Source organism: Oryctolagus cuniculus, chromosome 6, assembly GCF_964237555.1.
Source record: "Oryctolagus cuniculus chromosome 6, mOryCun1.1, whole genome shotgun sequence".
Taxonomy (NCBI): Eukaryota; Metazoa; Chordata; class Mammalia; order Lagomorpha; family Leporidae; genus Oryctolagus; species Oryctolagus cuniculus.
The window spans coordinates 61180580-61190085 of NC_091437.1; the positions used below are offsets into that span (position 1 = coordinate 61180580).

Here is a 9506-nt window from a genome sequence, read left to right on the forward strand (position 1 = left end):
AAGTCTCCGTTTTCTTTCCTGATTGAATTCATTTGAATCTTTTCTGCTAGTGCTTTTGCTTTTGTCTTTTCTCTGCCACTTTCTATTTCATTTATTTCTTCCCTAGTCTTCATTTGCTTCCGTTTGCTAACTCTGGGCTTCGCTTGTTCTTAAAAAACAAGGTGTATTTATGTATTCGAAAGACAGAGCAACAAAGACAGAGGGAGGAACAGAGAGAGAGCACTGATATGGGATGCTCATACGAGTAGTGCTTTAACCCGCTGCACCACGTCACTGGTCCCGATTTGAGCTGCTTTTCATATCCCTTGAGGTTAAAGTTCCGTTTTCAATTGGAAATACTATTTTTTAAATCTTTTTTGATGTGGGTGCTTCCTGTTACACACTTCTCTCTTACTGTTCCTTTTGCTGTATCCCTGCATTTTAGCATGATTTCTTTTCATCTTTAATTTTTCTCAAGATGTTTTCTAACTTCCTTTTCAATTCCTTCGTTGTCCCATTGATTTTTCAAGGGTGTTCTCTAGTTTCTCTTCTGTTCTGGATTTGTGGTTTCATTCCCGTGTGGTTGGAAGAGCTACTTGGTGCGGTTCCAATCTGCGTAGGTTTTTAAAGACTTTTTCAATCCAACATGATTTATCTTGGAGAAGATTCTGTGTGTAACTGACAAGAGTGTGTATTCTCCTGCGGTTGGGAGAGAGTGTCCTGTCTATATTTGTTCTGCAGAGGTTCATTTGGTCTCGAGTGTTGCTCAAGTCCCCTGTTTCCTTGTTGATTTTTTGTCTGGCTTTTCTACCCATTATTTATTTTTTCCTACCCATTATTAAGAGACATTGATTTCTACCCATTAGAAGGGTCGTCAGAACGTCCTGGTGTGACTGTGCTGCTCTCTATCTTTCTTTAATCCGTTAGTTTTGTGCCATATATTCGGGTGCTCTGATATTTGGTGGGTGCGTATTTATAATTACTATGTCTTCCTGGTGACTTGACTCTTCTCCGTACGTAAATGTTCTTTGTCTCTTGGGCGAGTGTTTAAAGTCTATTTCGTCTGATCAAAGTAGGGTCACTTCTGGTCTCTTCTAGTCGCTATTTGCATGTCTTTGTCCATGCTTTCACTCTCACATATGTAAGTCCTTACATCGCAAGTCAGTCTCTCATGGCGTATGGTGGGCTCTTGTCTTCCGATTTATTTAGCCATTTTATGTCTTGTGATTGGGGAATTTAATTATCCCTGTATGTTTAAACTAATTGCTGAAAGGGAAGGGTGGACTCCTGCAATCTGGTAACTTTTTTTTTTGGCCTTTCTTTGCCTCTTAAGCTGTATTTCTGTTTCACTGATTTTTTTTTTTTTTGGTAATATGCCTTGAATCCTTTCTGATTTTCTTTTTGTATCTTCTGTAGATATTTTTATTTTTTCTTATAGTTTAATGTATTTTTAAGATTTTTTTAATTTAAATGACAGAGTTAGAGAGAGAGAGAGAGAGAGAGAGAGAGATCTTCCATATGCTGGTTCACTCCCCAAATGGCCACAATGGCCAGGACTGTCCCAGGCTGAAGCCAAGAGCCTGGAACTCCATCCAGTCTCCTACATGGGTAGCAGGGGCCCATCTTTCACTGCTTTCCCCGGCACATTAGCAAGGAGCTAGATTGGAAGTAGAGCAGCCGGGACCTTAATTGGCACTCATATGGGATGCCAGTGTCACAGGTGATGGCTTAACCTGTTGTGCTACAACACTGGCCCCAGGTTAATGTATTTAAACAGCAAACTTACAGGAACAACACAGAAGTCAGACAACATTAAAAACATGTACTTGGAGGCTGGTATTGTGGCGTAGTTGGTTAATCTGCCACCTGATCCAGCTTCCTGCTAGTGCACCTGGGAAAGCAATGGAAGATGGCCCATGGGGGAGGCCCAAATGGACTTCCTGTCTCCTGACTTTGGATGCTTGTTGTTTCCATTTGGGGAGTAAAACAGCAGATGGAAGATCTCTCTCTCTCTCTCTGTTTCTAACTCTGCCTTTCAAATAAATGAATAATTTTTTTAAAGATTTATTTTTTATTTATTTGAAAGAGTTACACAGAGAGAGAAGGAAATGCAGAGAGAGAGAGAGAGAGGTCTTTCATCTGCTGGTTCATTCCCCAATTGGCCGCAATGGCCAGAGCTGCACTGATCCAAAGCCAGGAGCTTCCTCCAGGTATTCCCATGCAGGTGCAGGGGCCCAAGGACTTGGGCTATCTTCTACTGTTTTCCTAGGCCATAGCAGAGACCTGGATCGGAACTGGAGCAGCCGGGACTGGAACCGGCATCCATATGGAATGCTGGCACTGCAGGTGGCGGCTTTACCTGCTACGCCACAGCGCCAGCCCCAATAAATAAATTTTTTAAAAAATTAACATGTACTTACATGTAGGCTAACTCAGAAATGTACAGTGAAGGGGTGGAAACTACATCTGATAAAATGCCACAAGCACCATTTAGTTATCATTCATAAGAAATGTACTTGCTTAAAAAAATCCAAATACTGGCAATTGTCCAGAAAGATGTGACAGGCTTATTTAGAACTGTCATAAAGTTGAATTGCTGAAACTTGTTACTGAAACATTTTGACTTGCATTAATGCTTTGTGTTCCTGAATTTATATTAAAACTCCACACACAAAGGAAAGTGGAAAAGCTACCAGTGTCTGATTTGTGGTCTCTTTTTCTGCTCACAATTTTACACTTAGGTACCTTTGGATGTCCAGAACTACCCATAACAGGAAGTGTCGCTCCCCCTCTTCGCGGAGGAACGACACAGGACCCTGTGCTGTTCTTTCGTCTGCTCGGCCCTCCCCGGTTTTGCTGCTGGTTCTTCCCGGGTTGGCTACCGTCCCTCCACCTCCGTGGAGGGGTGGGCCCCCTGCCACTTTCCCCACTTCCGCAGGGGAGCGGCACACCACCGGCCGGCTCTCTCGGGGGCTGCACAGGTGTTCCTTCAGATAGATGTTCCTGGTGCATGTTGTCTCTCTCCTCCTTTATAGTCCTCTTCCACCAATCCCAACTCTGCTACCCACAGGCCGAGTACGCTGCTCTCCTCCAATCAGGAGCAGGTCCTACTGCTTATTGGTTGAACTGGAGGCAGCTGTGTAGAAGCTGTTTCCTCCTCTCCCAGCGCCATATTGTAGGAGAGCAGATGCATAGAATAAGTCTTAATTCCAGTAACAGTCTAGTCCGAGTTGCTCCCCACAGGAAGAAAAGGAAAAATATTTTGAGTGTGAAATGTTTCCTTTTTAAGTGGATTATTTCTTTTCTTTTCAAAGAGTGATTTATTTACTTAAAAATAAGTGTTACAGGTTAGACAGAGAGGGGCAGACACACAGGGAGAGATCTTCCATCCTCTGGTTCACTCCCTAAGTGGCCACAATGGCCAGGCCAAAGCCAGCAACTCCATCTCGGTCTCCCACGTCGGTGGCAGGGGCACAAGCACTTGGGCCATCTTCTGCTGCCTTCCCAGGTTCATTAGTAGGGAGCTGGATTGGAAGGAGCAGCCCGTACATGGCCTGGTGCCCACACAGGACGCCAGCGTGGCAGCTGGTGGCTTTAGCAGGGGGCACCACAACTCCGGCCCCCGTGGTGGATCTGTCCACGTATGTGATGTGCTAGCTGGATTTCTCTGGGCATAATTGCTACACATTTGGTGTGGATGGCGCACAAGTTGTTGTCTTCAAAAGTTCAACACATAGGCCTCCTTTGTCTCCTGCAATGCACCAACAGCTGCCCACAGAGCCGTTTGGAAGTCCTAACCAATGTCCCCCACCAGGGACTGGAAGGGGAACCTCCAGACTTTTTTTTTTTTTTTTTTGGCCAGCATACATTGGTTCTATATATTTCAAGAAACACTTGAAATACACAAAGGAAGTGTGCAATGTTAAAGAGATGACATGAATAAAATTGGTGGCTTGTCTAATGCAGAATCCAGTGTCCCTCAGGAAACTGAAGATACTAAAAAATTGCTCCACGGTTTCTATTAACATTTGATGCAAATATACAAATTTAAAATGTGTGCAGTTCAAAATGGCCTACCATTTTTAGATTACTTATGTGCCAGAAAATAGACAGTCAATAAAAAAAAAATACCAGCAAGGTAGGGACAAAAGGCTCTCTGGATCTGTACAGGAAAAATGAGTATCACTTCAGTAGGTAGTGATCTGTGGCGGAAGTGGCATCCTTGGGAATCAAGACTCACGGGCAGATGGCAGGTCACAAATCCGGTGATGGGGGATAAGCTGGAGGGTAAGGCCCGTTTTCCCCGGCATCGTATTGAAGGACAGGAGGAGGAAAGCCCATCCGCTCTGGTGATACAGCAGAGGACAGCTGGTGGACGCTGTCCACGCGGTGGGTTTGGTTGTTCAGTCCTGAGACAGAAAAGGTGGTGGGAAATCACATGGATACATTTGAACAAAATGTTGGATGAGCAAAAGAAACAGCCTTCCGATTCCTCTTGTACTTGACATCAACAATATTGTAGATGCTTCTTCAGGAAGTCAGAGTCGGGGTGATTGTGCTCGCTGGTCGGTGTGTGAAAATATACTACTAGTATATATTCATTCACAGCAATGCGATCCGTTGCAGAGATGAAATATAAGAGAGCCTTGCCCATGCGTATTAATGTTACAGGAATGTTTCAGGAATGCTTCTTCCAGCCGCCGCCATCACTGTGCGACCACAGTTATCAACACCTGTTTGGGATCAGGCATCGAGGGAAGCAATACCTTGCATCTCACTCGACATAGCCAACGATTATGATTTCTTTGATGCTGCTTCTGCGGTGCTGCCTCTGATAACTGTCCCTGCAGGATTAATTTTCTTTGCTTATCAATGTCTCCTTCCATTGCAGCAAAAGCATGAGAGTCAGTGAAAGAGAGCTCAACTCCCAAGCCTTCATCCTCTTTTTGGTTGTGTGAACGGCAGGCTTTTTTTTTTTTTTTTTTTTTTTTTTTTTTTTTTTTTTGACAGGCAGAGTGGATAGTGAGAGAGAGAGAGACAGAGAGACAGAGAGAAAGGTCTTCCTTTTTCCCTTGGTTCACCCTCCAAAGGCGCCGCAGCTGGTGCGCTGCGCTGATCCGAAGGCAGGAGCCAGGTGTTTTTCCTGGTCTCCCATGGGGTGCAGGGCCTAAGCACTTGGGCCATCCTCCAATGCACTCCCTGGCCACAGCAGAGAGCTGGCCTGGAAGAGGGGCAACCGGGAAAGAATCCGGCGCCCCGACCGGGACTAGAACCCGGTGTGCCGGCGCCGCTAGGTGGAGGATTAGCCTATCGAGCCGCGGCGGAACGGCAGGCTTTTCACTGATTCTGATCTGTGGTTCAGGTACCACAGGCTGCCCTTCTGCGTTTCCAGTGTCTGCGGGTAGGTAGGGCAGTGGTCGGCTGTCCTCCTTCAATGACCTTGGGAAGCACAGAGGTAGCAGCTTTTGGTAAGGAGCCTCTTCAAGTTCAGAGGCAGCAAACACGACCTTTTCCATGGCTCCTCCATAGATTTCCTGGAATCTCCTTACAGTGCCAAGTGCTATGTGTGTTGCATCTTCCAAAGGATAACCTCGTTTTGCAGAACTGATGACACAGAATCCAACGGAAGACATCGACTCCACTTTTGCCGGCTCAAGCACGTTTCGGTAGCAGCTGTACCGGGGGCTCTCAGCTGCCAGGCGACAGCGGCTCTTCTATTTAGGTCCCACTGTGTGCACGATGAACCGGGCAGCCAGGTTAAATCCTTCCGTCAATTCGGCTTCACCTGTTCGGCGGCCTTTAGGTTTCTGAAGGCCCTGCAAGTACGAAGATAGTTTCTGACGCAGGGTTCTTATCTGTGAGACTCTCCTTGCTGGTATTCGCCATGGCTGTACACGTCAGCAGTGCTAGTTCTTCCTAAAGAACCACTTTTCCATTGAGAGCCTTACTACAAGGAAAAGGTGATGGAATAGTGTCGTCTGGAAATGTTTGAGCTGCAGTATCAGAGGAATTCCGTTCATCTTCGCACAAGTCACCCACATCCACAAACTGGGAAGGTGCACCCAAGGGATCCATGGAGTGGGAACTTCCTCTCGCTTTTTCTCAAATTCCTCAGCCACTCCCTATTCCCTGGAGACCTTAGAGCACTCCCGCGGTCCCATCTGGACGGCAGGTGGACCGGGTTAAGCTCCTCCTCGTAGGGGGTGACCGAATGGCATCTCGGGACAAGCCTCAGCAGGAGCGCGGCGCCGAATGCGATACAGGGTCCCAGGAGGCTGGTTTGAGCGGTTGCAAATGCCTGGTGGGCTCTGATCCCAGCTGATTTTTCAGAGTACCCTACCAGGCCCACGGCGATGAGGTTTCCTCACACTTCCGGTAGAGGGCGCACTCTCGGAACGGCTTTCTGAATACTCTACCGGGGGAGGATCTGCGGGCGCCGGCTTTGTTCCAGCAGAGGTATGAAGATCTCTTTACTTTCCCCCTCTGTTTTGGCTGGGGCTTGGCGAGCAAGAGGCCACTGGCATTAGAGGGCCATGGCGGCAGGGCCGAGGCTGCAAACACAATTCAATTCAATTCATTCGATTCTTTTCTTTTCTTTTCCTTTCTTTCTTTCATTTTTCTTCACCTCTTCCCCCTCTCCCTCCCCCTCTTCCTCCTCCTCTTCCTTTTCCTCTTCCTCTTCATCTTCCATCTGCTGGTTCACTCCCCAAATGGCCTCAATGGCCAGAGTTAGGCCAGACAGAAGTGTGGTGGCAGAGGCCCAAGTATCTGGGCCATCACTTGTTACTTTTGCAGGAACATTAGCAGGGAGTCGAATTGGAAGCAGAGCAGCCTGAACTTGAACCAGTGCTCTGCTATGGGATACTGACATTGTGCCACAATGCCAGCCGCTGGAGGTATTTCCATTGGGGTTGCCATGGAGTCTGTGTAAAATGTCTTATAGTTAGAGCAAGCTACATTAAGCTGATAACAGCTCAAATTCAATCGCACTCGGAAATTTGATTCTTTCATTTGTCCTTTCCCCACATTTTATGTTACTAATATCATAAATTATTTATTTTTATTTGTCACTCACTATCATTTTAATGGCTCTTTTATACTTTTCTCATTTAACTGTCATAGAAAGCATTCCAGCATTCTCTACTGTCTGCGTACTCACCCCTACCGTGAGCGTTGTGCTTCCGTATGCCTTTGTGCTGCTGTCCAGCATCTTCATGTCAACCTGATGAACTCCCTTTACCACTGGAGTGGTGAGGAAATTTCCTGTACAGCGTTCCTCTACCTTCTGGCTTGCTGAAAAACTTGCTAATAGTCTTACGAGAACTCTCTTGTATGTGACAGGTCACTTATTTCTTTCAACATTCTCTCTTTGACTCTTTGTATTTGACCTCTAACCATCAAGTGTTTGGATGCTGGGTTTCTCCATGTACAACATTCAGAGTCCGTTGGGTTTCTTGACTCTGATGCATCCATTTTCTGTTATTAAAACAACATATTTGAGACTGGGTACTTACAAAGAAAAGAGGTTTGTTTATAGTGGTTGTGAGGGCTGAACATGGTGGCCGCTCCTGTGAGGGCTTCCCTCGCTGTGTCATCTCATTGCAGGTGGCATCACAGGGGTGGGGGCATATGCAAGAGTGGGGGTTCGCATCGCAGGGCAGGAAGTCAGAGCACAGGGTGGGACAGTATTGTGACCTCCTACCTGGCCCCTCTTCTTAAAGGTCTCACTGCATTTTAGCATCTCCACACCAGGGACAGAGCTTCTAACACTGAACCCCCATGTGATACACTCAAATCATAGCATCAGGCAAGACAGAAGCCTTGCGGAGCAGTCGTCCCCCCAAACTGGGGCAGAGGGTACATGTTCCATTCCTTCCCTCTGCCCACCAAAGGAGAGGCCAATGAGGTTTTCTGGCTGTGTCTGCTGTGCCACTGGTCCTTGTGGTCCCTTTTGCTCTTAATTGTGCGCAGGCCCCTAAAGTATGACAGGTCCCATCAGCACTTCAAGACAGAGGAGATGTAGACCAGTCCTGTGGGAGGAGCTTCCCAAAAAGACAGCATGTTGCATACATGCATGGAGTATGCAGCATGTTGCATACTCCAATTCTTTCTTTCTCTAGGGAGAAGCCAGGAATTGAGAGTTTTCTTCTGCTTGCTTTGCAGTGAGCTTGGAGCAGTAGGTGCCTGGCCCAAAGCCCTCCTCATGATCACTAGTCCCCAGCCAGGCAGGTTTGAGGCAGGTGCTTAGTCCCTCAGCTCTGGGAACACCTGGTCCAGGGTCCTTTTTTTCTCTTCAGGGAGGAGCCAGAAGCTGGGTGTGGCCTCCTAATCCTGCCACATTGATTTGAGAGGAGGGGCTCTGGGAAATAAGTGCCAAATATGTGATTAGGTCTGACATTATAGGAGCTTTTGAGCTTTTTTATTTTATTTTTTTAAAAAAGATTTATTTCTTTATTTGAAAGGCAGAATTACAGAGAGAGAGGTCTTCTATCCGCTGGTTCACTCCCCAAAAGGCCACATGGCTAGAGCTGGGCAGATCTGAAGCCAGGAACCAGGAGCTTCTTCTGGGTCTTCCATGTGCGTGCAGGGGCCCAAGGACTTGGGCCATCTTCTACTGCTTTCCCAGCCATAGCAGAGAGCTGGATCAGAAGTGGAGCAGCCAGGACTCGAATAGGTGCCCAATTCATATGCCCATAGGCCAAGGGTTGGGGCAAATCAAAGCTGGGAACCAGGAACTCAGTTTGGGTCTCCCATGTGGATAGCAGAGTCAACACCTGCTGCCTCCCAGGTGTGTGGTAGCAGGAGAACTGAACAGGAAGCAGAGCCAGGATTCAAACCCAGGCACTCACAGCATCAGCCTTGGCCTTGGTCAGTGAGTTTCAATATGACGGGAGATGAAAGGTCGATGATATGGTTTCAGACTCCACACGGCAACTGACCTTTACAAAGTGATTACTGTACGCTTTTAATGTAGTATCAAAGGAGAATCTCTCTGATTGCTTGAAAAACTATTGAAGTACCTCTTCATTTTCCAACTATGTAGCTCTATAGCCTTTCATGTGCGAGGACTTCAAAAGGCTCATAGAAAAATGAAAGGAAAGGAAGTTTGCTCTGGTGCAAGGACATTTTTGAAATCATGCATTTTTTTTCTTTTTTATAATATGCATTACCACGAGCCATTTGGAGACACTTCATATTTCAACCAATGTGTCACCATCTACTGAATGTGGAGGCAACTAGGAGAATCTAACTCTATTACTAAGCCAAGTCCTGGAGAGACTTGCAAATTTTAAAACAATACCACTCATTTCATGAAATTTTTGTTTGCTTTGGGTAAAAGTTGCATTTCATAAATTTTATTTATGCACATAATGAGTTTGTTATTGTTGTTTTAGAAAATAATTGGTACATAATGAAGATAGCTTTTGGTTTTAATTTCTTAAATGTTGGTGGATCAAACCCACATAAACAAAATCTCTTTGGAGTTTGCAATAGTGTTTAAGAGTCTTCAGGGATCTCGAGACCCA

General features: G+C 46.2%; 1 pseudogene; it reads right to left on the minus strand.

The window, feature by feature from the left end:
- Positions 1-4041: 4041 nt before the first annotated feature.
- Positions 4042-6373, minus strand: LOC138850003 (ganglioside-induced differentiation-associated protein 2-like; annotated as a pseudogene).
- Positions 6374-9506: the final 3133 nt, after the last annotated feature.